Genomic DNA, 20,093 nt, shown 5'->3' on the forward strand with positions numbered 1-20,093 from the left:
AGTCTGGTTAACTTCAAACACACTCAGCTCAGGGTTGTAACATCACCAGTGCCTTTCCACTTGACCCCTTGTCTCTTATATAGTTTACATCCCAAATTGGCACCCTATTCCCTATTTAGTGCACTACTTTTGACCAGACTCTCTCTATTGTCTACTACACCAGCAATATCCAGCTAGAGACTCTCTACTATAGTCTACTACACCAGTAATATCCAGCTAGAGACTCTCTACTATAGTCTACAACACCAGTAATATCCAGCTAGAGACTCTACTATAGTCTACTACACCAGTAATATCCAGCTAGAGACTCTACTATAGTCTACTACACCAGTAATATCCAGCTAGAGACTCTACTATAGTCTACTACACCAGTAATATCCAGCTAGAGACTCTACTATAGTCTACTACACCAGTAATATCCAGCTAGAGACTCTACTATAGTCTACTACACCAGTAATATCCAGCTAGAGACTCTCTACTATAGTCTACAACACCAGTAATATCCAGCTAGAGACTCTCTACTATAGTCTACTACACCAGTAATATCCAGCTAGAGACTCTCTACTATAGTCTACAACACCAGTAATATCCAGCTAGAGACTCTACTATAGTCTACTACACCAGTAATATCCAGCTAGAGACTCTACTATAGTCTACTACACCAGTAATATCCAGCTAGAGACTCTACTATAGTCTACTACACCAGTAATATCCAGCTAGAGACTCTCTACTATAGTCTACAACACCAGTAATATCCAGCTAGAGACTCTCTACTATAGTCTACTACACCAGTAATATCCAGCTAGAGACTCTACTATAGTCTACAACACCAGTAATATCCAGCTAGAGACTCTACTATAGTCTACAACACCAGTAATATCCAGCTAGAGACTCTACTATAGTCTACTACACCAGTAATATCCAGCTAGAGACTCTACTATAGTCTACAACACCAGTAATATCCAGCTAGAGACCTCTACTATAGTCTACTACACCAGTAATATCCAGCTAGAGACTCTACTATAGTCTACAACACCAGTAATATCCAGCTAGAGACTCTCTACTATAGTCTACAACACCAGTAATATCCAGCTAGACACTCTCTACTATAGTCTACAACACCAGTAATATCCAGCTAGAGACTCTGTACTATAGTCTACAACACCAGTAATATCCAGCTAGAGACTCTACTATAGTCTACAACACCAGTAATATCCAGCAAGAGACTCTACTATAGTCTACTACACCAGTAATATCCAGCTAGAGACCTCTACTATAGTCTACTACACCAGTATTATCCAGCTAGAGACTCTCTACTATAGTCTACTACACCAGTATTATAAAGCTAGAGACTCTACTATAGTCTACAACACCAGTAATATCCAGCTAGACACTCTACTATAGTCTACTACACCAGTAATATCCAGCTAGAGACCTCTCTACTACTCCAGTCCCTACCAACACCAGTAATATCCAGCTAGAGACTCTCTACTATAGTCTACAACACCAGTAATATCCAGCTAGAGACTCTCTACTATAGTCTACAACACCAGTAATATCCAGCTAGAGACTCTCTACTATAGTCTACTACACCAGTAATATCCAGCTAGAGACTCTACTATAGTCTACTACACCAGTAATATCCAGCTAGAGACTCTACTATAGTCTACAACACCAGTAATATCCAGCTAGAGACTCTACGAAAGTCTACAACACCAGTAATATCCAGCTAGAGACTCTACTATAGTCTACAACACCAGTAATATCCAGCTAGAGACTCTACTATAGTCTACAACACCAGTAATATCCAGCTAGAGACTCTCTACTATAGTCTACTACACCAGTAAAATCCAGCTAGAGACTCTACTATAGTCTACTACACCAGTAATATCCAGATAGAGACTCTCTACTATAGTCTACAACACCAGTAATATCCAGCTAGAGACTCTACTATAGTCTACAACACCAGTAATATCCAGCTAGAGACTCTACTATAGTCTACTACACCAGTATTATCCAGCTAGAGACTCTACTATAGTCTACTACACCAGTAATATCCAGCTAGAGACTCTACTATAGTCTACAACACCAGTAATATCCAGCTAGAGACTCTCTACTATAGTCTACTACACCAGTAATATCCAGCTAGAGACTCTACTATAGTCTACAACACCAGTAATATCCAGCTAGAGACCTCTACTATAGTCTACTACACCAGTATTATCCAGCTAGAGACCTCTACTATAGTCTACTACACCAGTAATATCCAGCTAGAGACTCTACTATAGTCTACAACACCAGTAATATCCAGCTAGAGACTCTACTATAGTCTACAACACCAGTAATATCCAGCAAGAGACTCTACTATAGTATACTACACCAGTAATATCCAGCTAGAGACTCTACTATAGTCTACTACACCAGTATTATCCAGCTAGAGACTCTCTACTATAGTCTACTACACCAGTATTATCAAGCTAGAGACTCTACTATAGTCTACAACACCAGTAATATCCAGCTAGACACTCTACTATAGTCTACTACACCAGTAATATCCAGCTAGAGACTCTCTACTATAGTCTACAACACCAGTAATATCCAGCTAGAGACTCTCTACTATAGTCTACAACACCAGTAATATCCAGCTAGAGACTCTCTACTATAGTCTACAACACCAGTAATATCCAGCTAGAGACTCTCTACTATAGTCTACTACACCAGTAATATCCAGCTAGAGACTCTACTATAGTCTACTACACCAGTAATATCCAGCTAGAGACTCTACTATAGTCTACAACACCAGTAATATCCAGCTAGAGACTCTACGAAAGTCTACAACACCAGTAATATCCAGCTAGAGACTCTACTATAGTCTACAACACCAGTAATATCCAGCTAGAGACTCTACTATAGTCTACAACACCAGTAATATCCAGCTAGAGACTCTCTACTATAGTCTACTACACCAGTAAAATCCAGCTAGAGACCTCTACTATAGTCTACAACACCAGTAATATCCAGATAGAGACTCTCTACTATAGTCTACAACACCAGTAATATCCAGCTAGAGACTCTACTATAGTCTACAACACCAGTAATATCCAGCTAGAGACTCTACTATAGTCTACTACACCAGTATTATCCAGCTAGAGACTCCTACTATAGTCTACTACACCAGTAATATCCAGCTAGAGACTCTACTATAGTCTACAACACCAGTAATATCCATCTAGAGACTCTCTACTATAGTCTACTACACCAGTAATATCCAGCTAGAGACTCTACTATAGTCTACAACACCAGTAATATCCAGCTAGAGACTCTACTATAGTCTACTACACCAGTATTATCCAGCTAGAGACTCTACTATAGTCTACTACACCAGTAATATCCAGCTAGAGACTCTACTATAGTCTACAACACCAGTAATATCCAGCTAGAGACTCTCTACTATAGTCTACTACACCAGTAATATCCAGCTAGAGACTCTCTACTATAGTCTACAACACCAGTAATATCCAGCTAGAGACTTTCTACTATAGTCTACTACACCAGTAATATCCAGCTAGAGACTCTCTACTATAGTCTACAACACCAGTAATATCCAGCTAGAGACTCTACTATAGTCTACTACACCAGTAATATCCAGCTAGAGACTCTACTATAGTCTACTACACCAGTAATATCCAGCTAGAGACTCTACTATAGTCTACTACACCAGTAATATCCAGCTAGAGACTCTCTACTATAGTCTACAACACCAGTAATATCCAGCTAGAGACTCTACTATAGTCTACTACACCAGTAATATCCAGCTAGAGACTCTACTATAATCTACTACACCAGTAATATCCAGCTAGAGACTCTCTACTATAGTCTACAACACCAGTAATATCCAGCTAGAGACTCTCTACTATAGTCTACTACACCAGTAATATCCAGCTAGAGACTCTACTATAGTCTACTACACCAGTAATATCCAGCTAAAGACTCTACTATAGTCTACTACACCAGTAATATCCAGCTAGAGAGTCTACTATAGTCTACTACACCAGTAATATCCAGCTAGAGACTCTACTATAGTCTACTACACCAGTAATATCCAGGTAGAGACTCTACTATAGTCTACTACACCAGTAATATCCAGCTAGAGACTCTCTACTATAGTCTACAACACCAGTAATATCCAGCTAGAGACTCTCTACTATAGTCTACTACACCAGTAATATCCAGCTAGAGACTCTACTATAGTCTACTACACCAGTAATATCCAGCTAGAGACTCTACTATAGTCTACTACACCAGTAATATCCAGCTAGAGACTCTACTATAGTCTACTACACCAGTAATATCCAGCTAGAGACTCTCTACTATAGTCTACTACACCAGTAATATCCAGCTAGAGACTCTACTATAGTCTACAACACCAGTAATATCCAGCTAGAGACTCTCTACTATAGTCTACAACACCAGTAATATCCAGCTAGAGACTTTCTACTATAGTCTACTACACCAGTAATATCCAGCTAGAGACTCTCTACTATAGTCTACAACACCAGTAATATCCAGCTAGAGACTCTACTATAGTCTACTACACCAGTAATATCCAGCTAGAGACTCTACTGTAGTCTACTACACCAGTAATATCCAGCTAGAGACTCTACTATAGTCTACTACACCAGTAATATCCAGCTAGAGACTCTCTACTATAGTCTACAACACCAGTAATATCCAGCTAGAGACTCTCTACTATAGTCTACTACACCAGTAATATCCAGCTAGAGACTCTACTATAGTCTACTACACCAGTAATATCCAGCTAGAGACTCTACTATAGTCTACTACACCAGTAATATCCAGCTAGAGACTCTACTATAGTCTACTACACCAGTAATATCCAGCTAGAGACTCTACTATAGTCTACTACACCAGTAATATCCAGCTAGAGACTCTACTATAGTCTACAACACCAGTAATATCCAGCTAGAGACTCTACTATAGTCTACTACACCAGTAATATCCAGCTAGAGACTCTACTATAGTCTACAACACCAGTAATATCCAGCTAGAGACTCTACTATAGTCTACTACACCAGTAATATCCAGCTAGAGACTCTACTATAGTCTACAACACCAGTAATATCCAGCTAGAGACTCTCTACTATAGTCTACAACACCAGTAATATCCAGCTAGAGACTCTCTACTATAGTCTACAACACCAGTAATATCCAGCTAGAGACTCTCTACTATAGTCTACAACACCAGTAATATCCAGCTAGAGACTCTACTATAGTCTACAACACCAGTAATATCCAGCTAGAGACTCTACTATAGTCTACTACACCAGTAATATCCAGCTAGAGACTCTACTATAGTCTACTACACCAGTAATATCCAGCTAGAGACTCTCTACTATAGTCTACTACACCAGTAATATCCAGCTAGAGACTCTACTATAGTCTACAACACCAGTAATATCCAGCTAGAGACTCTACTATAGTCTACTACACCAGTAATATCCAGCTAGAGACTCTCTACTATAGTCTACAACACCAGTAATATCCAGCTAGAGACTCTCTACTATAGTCTACAACACCAGTAATATCCAGCTAGAGACTCTCTACTATAGTCTACTACACCAGTAATATCCAGCTAGAGACTCTACTATAGTCTACTACACCAGTAATATCCAGCTAGAGACTCTACTATAGTCTACAACACCAGTAATATCCAGCTAGAGACTCTACTATAGTCTACAACACCAGTAATATCCAGCTAGAGACTCTCTACTATAGTCTACTACACCAGTAATATCCAGCTAGAGACTCTCTACTATAGTCTACAACACCAGTAATATCCAGCTAGAGACTCTACTATAGTCTACAACACCAGTAATATCCAGCTAGAGACTCTACTATAGTCTACTACACCAGTAATATCCAGCTAGAGACTCTACTATAGTCTACTACACCAGTAATATCCAGCTAGAGACTCTCTACTATAGTCTACTACACCAGTAATATCCAGCTAGAGACTCTACTATACTCTACTACACCAGTAATATCCAGCTAGAGACTCTACTATAGTCTACTACACCAGTAATATCCAGCTAGAGACTCTACTATAGTCTACTACACCAGTAATATCCAGCTAGAGACTCTCTACTATAGTCTACTACACCAGTAATATCCAGCTAGAGACTCTCTAACACCAGTAATATCCAGCTAGAGACTCTCTACTATAGTCTACAACACCAGTAATATCCAGCTAGAGACTCTACTATAGTCTACTACACCAGTAATATCCAGCTGGAGACTCTACTATAGTCTACTACACCAGTAATATCCAGCTAGAGACTCTCTACTATAGTCTGCATCACCTGTAATATCCAGCTAGAGACTCTCTACTATAGTCTACTACACCAGTAATATCCAGCTAGAGACTCTCTACTATAGTCTACAACACCAGTAATATCCAGCTAGAGACTTTCTACTATAGTCTACTACACCAGTAATATCCAGCTAGAGACTCTCTACTATAGTCTACAACACCAGTAATATCCAGCTAGAGACTCTACTATAGTCTACTACACCAGTAATATCCAGCTAGAGACTCTACTATAGTCTACTACACCAGTAATATCCAGCTAGAGACTCTACTATAGTCTACTACACCAGTAATATCCAGCTAGAGACTCTCTACTATAGTCTACAACACCAGTAATATCCAGCTAGAGACTCTCTACTATAGTCTACTACACCAGTAATATCCAGCTAGAGACTCTACTATAGTCTACAACACCAGTAATATCCAGCTAGAGACTCTACTATAGTCTACAACACCAGTAATATCCAGCTAGAGACTCTACTATAGTCTACTACACCAGTAATATCCAGCTAGAGACTCTACTATAGTCTACAACACCAGTAATATCCAGCTAGAGACTCTACTATAGTCTACTACACCAGTAATATCCAGCTAGAGACTCTCTACTATAGTCTACAACACCAGTAATATCCAGCTAGAGACTCTCTACTATAGTCTACTACACCAGTAATATCCAGCTAGAGACTCTACTATAGTCTACTACACCAGTAATATCCAGCTAGAGACTCTACTATAGTCTACAACACCAGTAATATCCAGCTAGAGACTCTACTATAGTCTACAACACCAGTAATATCCAGCTAGAGACTCTACTATAGTCTACTACACCAGTAATATCCAGCTAGAGACTCTACTATAGTCTACAACACCAGTAATATCCAGCTAGAGACTCTACTATAGTCTACTACACCAGTAATATCCAGCTAGAGACTCTACTATAGTCTACTACACCAGTAATATCCAGCTAGAGACTCTCTACTATAGTCTACAACACCAGTAATATCCAGCTAGAGACTCTACTATAGTCTACAACACCAGTAATATCCAGCTAGAGACTCTACTATAGTCTACTACACCAGTAATATCCAGCTAGAGACTCTACTATAGTCTACTACACCAGTAATATCCAGCTAGAGACTCTCTACTATAGTCTACTACACCAGTAATATCCAGCTAGAGACTCTACTATAGTCTACTACACCAGTAATATCCAGCTAGAGACTCTACTATAGTCTACTACACCAGTAATATCCAGCTAGAGACTCTCTACTATAGTCTACTACACCAGTAATATCCAGCTAGAGACTCTACTATAGTCTACTACACCAGTAATATCCAGCTAGAGACTCTCTACTATAGTCTACTACACCAGTAATATCCAGCTAGAGACTCTACTATAGTCTACTACACCAGTAATATCCAGCTAGAGACTCTACTATAGTCTACTACACCAGTAATATCCAGCTAGAGACTCTACTATAGTCTACTACACCAGTAATATCCAGCTAGAGACTCTCTACTATAGTCTACTACACCAGTAATATCCAGCTAGAGACTCTACTATAGTCTACTACACCAGTAATATCCAGCTAGAGACCTCTACTATAGTCTACTACACCAGTAATATCCAGCTAGAGACTCTACTATAGTCTACTACACCAGTAATATCCAGCTAGAGACTCTACTATAGTCTACTACACCAGTAATATCCAGCTAGAGACTCTACTATAGTCTACAACACCAGTAATATCCAGCTAGAGACTCTACTATAGTCTACAACACCAGTAATATCCAGCTAGAGACTCTACTATAGTCTACAACACCAGTAATATCCAGCTAGAGACTCTCTACTATAGTCTACTACACCAGTAAAATCCAGCTAGAGACTCTACTATAGTCTACTACACCAGTAATATCCAGACTAGAGACTCTCTACTATAGTCTACAACACCAGTAATATCCAGCTAGAGACTCTACTATAGTCTACAACACCAGTAATATCCAGCTAGAGACTCTACTATAGTCTACTACACCAGTAATATCCAGCTAGAGACTCTACTATAGTCTACTACACCAGTAATATCCAGCTAGAGACTCACTACTATAGTCTACTACACCAGTAATATCCAGCTAGAGACTCTACTATAGTCTACTACACCAGTAATATCCAGCTAGAGACTCTACTATAGTCTACTACACCAGTAATATCCAGCTAGAGACTCTACTATAGTCTACTACACCAGTAATATCCAGCTAGAGACTCTCTACTATAGTCTACTACACCAGTAATATCCAGCTAGAGACTCTACTATAGTCTACTACACCAGTAATATCCAGCTAGAGACTCTACTATAGTCTACTACACCAGTAATATCCAGCTAGAGACTCTACTATAGTCTACTACACCAGTAATATCCAGCTAGAGACTCTCTACTATAGTCTACAACACCAGTAATATCCAGCTAGAGACTCTCTACTATAGTCTACAACACCAGTAATATCCAGCTAGAGACTCTACTATAGTCTACTACACCAGTAATATCCAGCTAGAGACTCTACTATAGTCTACTACACCAGTAATATCCAGCTAGAGACTCTCTACTATAGTCTACAACACCAGTAATATCCAGCTAGAGACTCTCTACTATAGTCTACTACACCAGTAATATCCAGCTAGAGACTCTACTATAGTCTACTACACCAGTAATATCCAGCTAGAGACTCTACTATAGTCTACTACACCAGTAATATCCAGCTAGAGACTCTCTACTATAGTCTACAACACCAGTAATATCCAGCTAGAGACTCTCTACTATAGTCTACTACACCAGTAATATCCAGCTAGAGACTCTACTATAGTCTACTACACCAGTAATATCCAGCTAGAGACTCTCTACTATAGTCTACAACACCAGTAATATCCAGCTAGAGACTCTACTATAGTCTACTACACCAGTAATATCCAGCTAGAGACTCTACTATAGTCTACAACACCAGTAATATCCAGCTAGAGACTCTACTATAGTCTACTACACCAGTAATATCCAGCTAGAGACTCTACTATAGTCTACTACACCAGTAATATCCAGCTAGAGACTCTACTATAGTCTACAACACCAGTAATATCCAGCTAGAGACTCTACTATAGTCTACTACACCAGTAATATCCAGCTAGAGACTCTCTACTATAGTCTACAACACCAGTAATATCCAGCTAGAGACTCTCTACTATAGTCTACTACACCAGTAATATCCAGCTAGAGACTCTACTATAGTCTACTACACCAGTAATATCCAGCTAGAGACTCTACTATAGTCTACAACACCAGTAATATCCAGCTAGAGACTCTACTATAGTCTACAACACCAGTAATATCCAGCTAGAGACTCTACTATAGTCTACAACACCAGTAATATCCAGCTAGAGACTCTACTATAGTCTACAACACCAGTAATATCCAGCTAGAGACTCTCTACTATAGTCTACTACACCAGTAAAATCCAGCTAGAGACTCTACTATAGTCTACTACACCAGTAATATCCAGCTAGAGACTCTCTACTATAGTCTACAACACCAGTAATATCCAGCTAGAGACTCTACTATAGTCTACAACACCAGTAATATCCAGCTAGAGACTCTACTATAGTCTACTACACCAGTAATATCCAGCTAGAGACTCTACTATAGTCTACTACACCAGTAATATCCAGCTAGAGACTCTCTACTATAGTCTACATACACCAGTAATATCCAGCTAGAGACTCTACTATAGTCTACTACACCAGTAATATCCAGCTAGAGACTCTCTACTATAGTCTACAACACCAGTAATATCCAGCTAGAGACTCTACTATAGTCTACTACACCAGTAATATCCAGCTAGAGACTCTCTACTATAGTCTACTACACCAGTAATATCCAGCTAGAGACTCTCTACTATAGTCTACTACACCAGTAATATCCAGCTAGAGACTCTCTACTATAGTCTACAACACCAGTAATATCCAGCTAGAGACTCTCTACTATAGTCTACAACACCAGTAATATCCAGCTAGAGACTCTACTATAGTCTACTACACCAGTAATATCCAGCTGGAGACTCTACTATAGTCTACTACACCAGTAATATCCAGCTAGAGACTCTCTACTATAGTCTACTACACCAGTAATATCCAGCTAGAGACTCTGTACTATAGTCTACTACACCAGTAATATCCAGCTAGAGACTCTACTATAGTCTACTACACCAGTAATATCCAGCTAGAGACTCTACTATAGTCTACTACACCAGTAATATCCAGGTAGAGACTCTACTATAGTCTACTACACCAGTAATATCCAGGTTGAGACTCTACTATAGTCTACTACACCAGTAATATCCAGCTAGAGACTCTCTACTATAGTCTGCATCACCTGTAATATCCAGCTAGAGACTCTACTATAGTCTACTACACCAGTAATATCCAGCTAGAGACTCTACTATAGTCTACTACACCAGTAATATCCAGCTAGAGACTCTCTACTATAGTCTACAACACCAGTAATATCCAGCTAGAGACTCTCTACTATAGTCTACTACACCAGTAATATCCAGCTAGAGACTCTACTATAGTCTACTACACCAGTAATATCCAGCTAGAGACTCTACTATAGTCTACTACACCAGTAATATCCAGCTAGAGACTCTACTATAGTCTACTACACCAGTAATATCCAGGTAGAGACTCTACTATCGTCTACTACACCAGTAATATCCAGGTAGAGACTCTACTATAGTCTACTACACCAGTAATATCCAGCTAGAGACTCTCTACTATAGTCTACAAAACCAGTAATATCCAGCTAGAGACTCTCTACTATAGTCTACTACACCAGTAATATCCAGCTAGAGACTCTACTATAGTCTACTACACCAGTAATATCCAGCTAGAGACTCTACTATAGTCTACTACACCAGTAATATCCAGCTAGAGACTCTACTATAGTCTACTACACCAGTAATATCCAGCTAGAGACTCTCTACTATAGTCTACTACACCAGTAATATCCAGCTAGAGACTCTACTATAGTCTACTACACCAGTAATATCCAGCTAGAGACTCTCTACTATAGTCTACAACACCAGTAATATCCAGCTAGAGACTCTCTACTATAGTCTACTACACCAGTAATATCCAGCTAGAGACTCTCTACTATAGTCTACAACACCAGTAATATCCAGCTAGAGACTCTACTATAGTCTACTACACCAGTAATATCCAGCTAGAGACTCTACTATAGTCTACTACACCAGTAATATCCAGCTAGAGACTCTACTATAGTCTACTACACCAGTAATATCCAGCTAGAGACTCTCTACTATAGTCTACAACACCAGTAATATCCAGCTAGAGACTCTCTACTATAGTCTACTACACCAGTAATATCCAGCTAGAGACTCTACTATAGTCTACTACACCAGTAATATCCAGCTAGAGACTCTACTATAGTCTACTACACCAGTAATATCCAGCTAGAGACTCTACTATAGTCTACTACACCAGTAATATCCAGCTAGAGACTCTACTATAGTCTACTACACCAGTAATATCCAGCTAGAGACTCTACTATAGTCTACTACACCAGTAATATCCAGCTAGAGACTCTACTATAGTCTACTACACCAGTAATATCCAGCTAGAGACTCTACTATAGTCTACAACACCAGTAATATCCAGCTAGAGACTCTACTATAGTCTACTACACCAGTAATATCCAGCTAGAGACTCTACTATAGTCTACAACACCAGTAATATCCAGCTAGAGACTCTCTACTATAGTCTACAACACCAGTAATATCCAGCTAGAGACTCTCTACTATAGTCTACAACACCAGTAATATCCAGCTAGAGACTCTGTACTATAGTCTACTACACCAGTAATATCCAGCTAGAGACTCTACTATAGTCTACAACACCAGTAATATCCAGCTAGAGACTCTACTATAGTCTACTACACCAGTAATATCCAGCTAGAGACTCTACTATAGTCTACTACACCAGTATTATCCAGCTAGAGACTCTCTACTATAGTCTACTACACCAGTAATATCCAGCTAGAGACTCTACTATAGTCTACAACACCAGTAATATCCAGCTAGAGACTCTACTATAGTCTACTACACCAGTAATATCCAGCTAGAGACTCTCTACTATAGTCTACAACACCAGTAATATCCAGCTAGAGACTCTCTACTATAGTCTACAACACCAGTAATATCCAGCTAGAGACTCTCTACTATAGTCTACTACACCAGTAATATCCAGCTAGAGACTCTACTATAGTCTACTACACCAGTAATATCCAGCTAGAGACTCTACTATAGTCTACAACACCAGTAATATCCAGCTAGAGACTCTACTATAGTCTACAACACCAGTAATATCCAGCTAGAGACTCTCTACTATAGTCTACTACACCAGTAATATCCAGCTAGAGACTCTCTACTATAGTCTACAACACCAGTAATATCCAGCTAGAGACTCTACTATAGTCTACAACACCAGTAATATCCAGCTAGAGACTCTACTATAGTCTACTACACCAGTAATATCCAGCTAGAGACTCTACTATAGTCTACTACACCAGTAATATCCAGCTAGAGACTCTCTACTATAGTCTACTACACCAGTAATATCCAGCTAGAGACTCTACTATAGTCTACTACACCAGTAATATCCAGCTAGAGACTCTACTATAGTCTACTACACCAGTAATATCCAGCTAGAGACTCTACTATAGTCTACTACACCAGTAATATCCAGCTAGAGACTCTCTACTATAGTCTACTACACCAGTAATATCCAGCTAGAGACTCTCTAACACCAGTAATATCCAGCTAGAGACTCTCTACTATAGTCTACAACACCAGTAATATCCAGCTAGAGACTCTACTATAGTCTACTACACCAGTAATATCCAGCTAGAGACTCTACTATAGTCTACTACACCAGTAATATCCAGCTAGAGACTCTCTACTATAGTCTGCATCACCAGTAATATCCAGCTAGAGACTCTCTACTATAGTCTACTACACCAGTAATATCCAGCTAGAGACTCTCTACTATAGTCTACAACACCAGTAATATCCAGCTAGAGACTTTCTACTATAGTCTACTACACCAGTAATATCCAGCTAGAGACTCTCTACTATAGTCTACAACACCAGTAATATCCAGCTAGAGACTCTACTATAGTCTACTACACCAGTAATATCCAGCTAGAGACTCTACTATAGTCTACTACACCAGTAATATCCAGCTAGAGACTCTACTATAGTCTACTACACCAGTAATATCCAGCTAGAGACTCTCTACTATAGTCTACAACACCAGTAATATCCAGCTAGAGACTCTCTACTATAGTCTACTACACCAGTAATATCCAGCTAGAGACTCTACTATAGTCTACAACACCAGTAATATCCAGCTAGAGACTCTACTATAGTCTACAACACCAGTAATATCCAGCTAGAGACTCTACTATAGTCTACTACACCAGTAATATCCAGCTAGAGACTCTACTATAGTCTACAACACCAGTAATATCCAGCTAGAGACTCTACTATAGTCTACTACACCAGTAATATCCAGCTAGAGACTCTACTATAGTCTACTACACCAGTAATATCCAGCTAGAGACTCTCTACTATAGTCTACTACACCAGTAATATCCAGCTAGAGACTCTACTATAGTCTACTACACCAGTAATATCCAGCTAGAGACTCTACTATAGTCTACTACACCAGTAATATCCAGCTAGAGACTCTCTACTATAGTTACCAGCAGAACTCCACTAAGCACTCACGTATAGCTACTCCACCAGTAATATCCAGCTAGAGACTCTCTACTATAGTCTACAACACCAGTAATATCCAGCTAGAGACTCTACTATAGTCTACTACACCAGTAATATCCAGCTAGAGACTCTGTACTATAGTCTACTACACCAGTAATATCCAGCTAGAGACTCTACTATAGTCTACTACACCAGTAATATCCAGCTAGAGACTCTACTATAGTCTACTACACCAGTAATATCCAGCTAGAGACTCTACTATAGTCTACTACACCAGTAATATCCAGCTAGAGACCTCTACTATAGTCTACACACCAGTAATATCCAGCTAGAGACTCTCTACTATAGTCTACTACACCAGTAATATCCAGCTAGAGACTCTCTACTATAGTCTACAACACCAGTAATATCCAGCTAGAGACTTTCTACTATAGTCTACTACACCAGTAATATCCAGCTAGAGACTCTCTACTATAGTCTACAACACCAGTAATATCCAGCTAGAGACTCTACTATAGTCTACTACACCAGTAATATCCAGCTAGAGACTCTACTATAGTCTACTACACCAGTAATATCCAGCTAGAGACTCTACTATAGTCTACTACACCAGTAATATCCAGCTAGAGACTCTCTACTATAGTCTACAACACCAGTAATATCCAGCTAGAGACTCTCTACTATAGTCTACTACACCAGTAATATCCAGCTAGAGACTCTACTATAGTCTACTACACCAGTAATATCCAGCTAGAGACTCTACTATAGTCTACTACACCAGTAATATCCAGCTAGAGACTCTACTATAGTCTACTACACCAGTAATATCCAGCTAGAGACTCTACTATAGTCTACAACACCAGTAATATCCAGCTAGAGACTCTACTATAGTCTACAACACCAGTAATATCCAGCTAGAGACTCTACTATAGTCTACTACACCAGTAATATCCAGCTAGAGACTCTACTATAGTCTACAACACCAGTAATATCCAGCTAGAGACTCTACTATAGTCTACTACACCAGTAATATCCAGCTAGAGACTCTACTATAGTCTACAACACCAGTAATATCCAGCTAGAGACTCTCTACTATAGTCTACAACACCAGTAATATCCAGCTAGAGACTCTCTACTATAGTCTACAACACCAGTAATATCCAGCTAGAGACTCTGTACTATAGTCTACAACACCAGTAATATCCAGCTAGAGACTCTACTATAGTCTACAACACCAGTAATATCCAGCTAGAGACTCTACTATAGTCTACTACACCAGTAATATCCAGCTAGAGACTCTACTATAGTCTACTACACCAGTAATATCCAGCTAGAGACTCTCTACTATAGTCTACTACACCAGTAATATCCAGCTAGAGACTCTACTATAGTCTACAACACCAGTAATATCCAGCTAGAGACTCTACTATAGTCTACTACACCAGTAATATCCAGCTAGAGACTCTCTACTATAGTCTACAACACCAGTAATATCCAGCTAGAGACTCTCTACTATAGTCTACAACACCAGTAATATCCAGCTAGAGACTCTTACTATAGTCTACTACACCAGTAATATCCAGCTAGAGACTCTACTATAGTCTACTACACCAGTAATATCCAGCTAGAGACTCTACTATAGTCTACAACACCAGTAATATCCAGCTAGAGACTCTACTATAGTCTACAACACCAGTAATATCCAGCTAGAGACTCTACTATAGTCTACAACACCAGTAATATCCAGCTAGAGACTTCTACTATAGTCTACTACACCAGTAATATCCAGCTAGAGACTCTACTATAGTCTACTACACCAGTAATATCCAGACTAGAGACTCTCTACTATAGTCTACAACACCAGTAATATCCAGCTAGAGACTCTACTATAGTCTACAACACCAGTAATATCCAGCTAGAGACTCTACTATAGTCTACTACACCAGTAATATCCAGCTAGAGACTCTACTATAGTCTACTACACCAGTAATATCCAGCTAGAGACTCTCTACTATAGTCTACTACACCAGTAATATCCAGCTAGAGACTCTACTATACTCTACTACACCAGTAATATCCAGCTAGAGACTCTACTATAGTCTACTACACCAGTAATATCCAGCTAGAGACTCTACTATAGTCTACAACACCAGTAATATCCAGCTAGAGACTCTCTACTATAGTCTACAACACCAGTAATATCCAGCTAGAGACTCTCTACTATAGTCTACTACACCAGTAATATCCAGCTAGAGACTCTGTACTATAGTCTACAACACCAGTAATATCCAGCTAGAGACTCTACTATAGTCTACAACACCAGTAATATCCAGCTAGAGACTCTACTATAGTCTACTACACCAGTAATATCCAGCTAGAGACTCTACTATAGTCTACTACACCAGTAATATCCAGCTAGAGACTCTCTACTATAGTCTACTACACCAGTAATATCCAGCTAGAGACTCTACTATAGTCTACAACACCAGTAATATCCAGCTAGAGACTCTACTATAGTCTACTACACCAGTAATATCCAGCTAGAGACTCTCTACTATAGTCTACAACACCAGTAATATCCAGCTAGAGACTCTCTACTATAGTCTACAACACCAGTAATATCCAGCTAGAGACTCTTACTATAGTCTACTACACCAGTAATATCCAGCTAGAGACTCTACTATAGTCTACTACACCAGTAATATCCAGCTAGAGACTCTACTATAGTCTACAACACCAGTAATATCCAGCTAGAGACTCTACTATAGTCTACAACACCAGTAATATCCAGCTAGAGACTCTACTATAGTCTACAACACCAGTAATATCCAGCTAGAGACTCTACTATAGTCTACTACACCAGTAATATCCAGCTAGAGACTCTACTATAGTCTACTACACCAGTAATATCCAGCTAGAGACTCTCTACTATAGTCTACAACACCAGTAATATCCAGCTAGAGACTCTACTATAGTCTACAACACCAGTAATATCCAGCTAGAGACTCTACTATAGTCTACTACACCAGTAATATCCAGCTAGAGACTCTACTATAGTCTACTACACCAGTAATATCCAGCTAGAGACTCACTACTATAGTCTACTACACCAGTAATATCCAGCTAGAGACTCTACTATAGTCTACTACACCAGTAATATCCAGCTAGAGACTCTACTATAGTCTACTACACCAGTAATATCCAGCTAGAGACTCTCTACTATAGTCTACAACACCAGTAATATCCAGCTAGAGACTCTACTATAGTCTACTACACCAGTAATATCCAGCTAGAGACTCTCTACTATAGTCTACTACACCAGTAATATCCAGCTAGAGACTCTCTACTATAGTCTACAACACCAGTAATATCCAGCTAGAGACTCTCTACTATAGTCTACAACACCAGTAATATCCAGCTAGAGACTCTACTATAGTCTACTACACCAGTAATATCCAGCTGGAGACTCTACTATAGTCTACTACACCAGTAATATCCAGCTAGAGACTCTCTACTATAGTCTACTACACCAGTAATATCCAGCTAGAGACTCTGTACTATAGTCTACTACACCAGTAATATCCAGCTAGAGACTCTACTATAGTCTACTACACCAGTAATATCCAGCTAGAGACTCTACTATAGTCTACTACACCAGTAATATCCAGGTAGAGACTCTACTATAGTCTACTACACCAGTAATATCCAGGTTGAGACTCTACTATAGTCTACTACACCAGTAATATCCAGCTAGAGACTCTCTACTATAGTCTGCATCACCTGTAATATCCAGCTAGAGACTCTACTATAGTCTACTACACCAGTAATATCCAGCTAGAGACTCTACTATAGTCTACTACACCAGTAATATCCAGCTAGAGACTCTCTACTATAGTCTACAACACCAGTAATATCCAGCTAGAGACTCTCTACTATAGTCTACTACACCAGTAATATCCAGCTAGAGACTCTACTATAGTCTACTACACCAGTAATATCCAGCTAGAGACTCTACTATAGTCTACTACACCAGTAATATCCAGCTAGAGACTCTACTATAGTCTACTACACCAGTAATATCCAGGTAGAGACTCTACTATCGTCTACTACACCAGTAATATCCAGGTAGAGACTCTACTATAGTCTACTACACCAGTAATATCCAGCTAGAGACTCTCTACTATAGTCTACAAAACCAGTAATATCCAGCTAGAGACTCTCTACTATAGTCTACTACACCAGTAATATCCAGCTAGAGACTCTACTATAGTCTACTACACCAGTAATATCCAGCTAGAGACTCTACTATAGTCTACTACACCAGTAATATCCAGCTAGAGACTCTCTACTATAGTCTACTACACCAGTAATATCCAGCTAGAGACTCTACTATAGTCTACTACACCAGTAATATCCAGCTAGAGACTCTCTACTATAGTCTACAACACCAGTAATATCCAGCTAGAGACTTCTACTATAGTCTACTACACCAGTAATATCCAGCTAGAGACTCTCTACTATAGTCTACAACACCAGTAATATCCAGCTAGAGACTCTACTATAGTCTACTACACCAGTAATATCCAGCTAGAGACTCTACTATAGTCTACTACACCAGTAATATCCAGCTAGAGACTCTACTATAGTCTACTACACCAGTAATATCCAGCTAGAGACTCTCTACTATAGTCTACAACACCAGTAATATCCAGCTAGAGACTCTCTACTATAGTCTACTACACCAGTAATATCCAGCTAGAGACTCTACTATAGTCTACTACACCAGTAATATCCAGCTAGAGACTCTACTATAGTCTACTACACCAGTAATATCCAGCTAGAGACTCTCTACTATAGTCTACTACACCAGTAATATCCAGCTAGAGACTCTACTATAGTCTACAACACCAGTAATATCCAGCTAGAGACTCTACTATAGTCTACTACACCAGTAATATCCAGCTAGAGACTCTACTATAGTCTACTACACCAGTAATATCCAGCTAGAGACTCTACTATAGTCTACAACACCAGTAATATCCAGCTAGAGACTCTCTACTATAGTCTACAACACCAGTAATATCCAGCTAGAGACTCTCTACTATAGTCTACAACACCAGTAATATCCAGCTAGAGACTCTCTACTATAGTCTACAACACCAGTAATATCCAGCTAGAGACTCTACTATAGTCTACTACACCAGTAATATCCAGCTAGAGACTCTACTATAGTCTACTACACCAGTAATATCCAGCTAGAGACTCTCTACTATAGTCTACTACACCAGTAATATCCAGCTAGAGACTCTACTATAGTCTACAACACCAGTAATATCCAGCTAGAGACTCTACTATAGTCTACTACACCAGTAATATCCAGCTAGAGACTCTCTACTATAGTCTACAACACCAGTAATATCCAGCTAGAGACTCTCTACTATAGTCTACAACACCAGTAATATCCAGCTAGAGACTCTCTACTATAGTCTACTACACCAGTAATATCCAGCTAGAGACTCTACTATAGTCTACTACACCAGTAATATCCAGCTAGAGACTCTACTATAGTCTACTACACCAGTAATATCCAGCTAGAGACTCTACTATAGTCTACTACACCAGTAATATCCAGCTAGAGACTCTCTACTATAGTCTACTACACCAGTAATATCCAGCTAGAGACTCTACTATAGTCTACTACACCAGTAATATCCAGCTAGAGACTCTCTACTATAGTCTACAACACCAGTAATATCCAGCTAGAGACTCTACTATAGTCTACAACACCAGTAATATCCAGCTAGAGACTCTACTATAGTCTACTACACCAGTAATATCCAGCTAGAGACTCTACTATAGTCTACTA

The 20,093-nt window shown here is 39.3% G+C and overlaps 1 protein-coding gene across 1 annotated transcript in view; it reads left to right on the forward strand.

Moving 5' to 3' along the window:
• The window catches only part of LOC106594685 (slit homolog 1 protein), a 253,524-nt gene that overhangs the window by 859 nt on the left and 232,572 nt on the right, over positions 1-20,093 (forward strand). The gene's annotated exons all lie outside the window — the stretch shown is intronic.

The sequence above is a fragment of the Salmo salar genome, chromosome 12 (assembly GCF_965601325.2).
Source record: "Salmo salar chromosome 12, fSalSal1, whole genome shotgun sequence".
NCBI classification, from domain to species: Eukaryota; Metazoa; Chordata; class Actinopteri; order Salmoniformes; family Salmonidae; genus Salmo; species Salmo salar.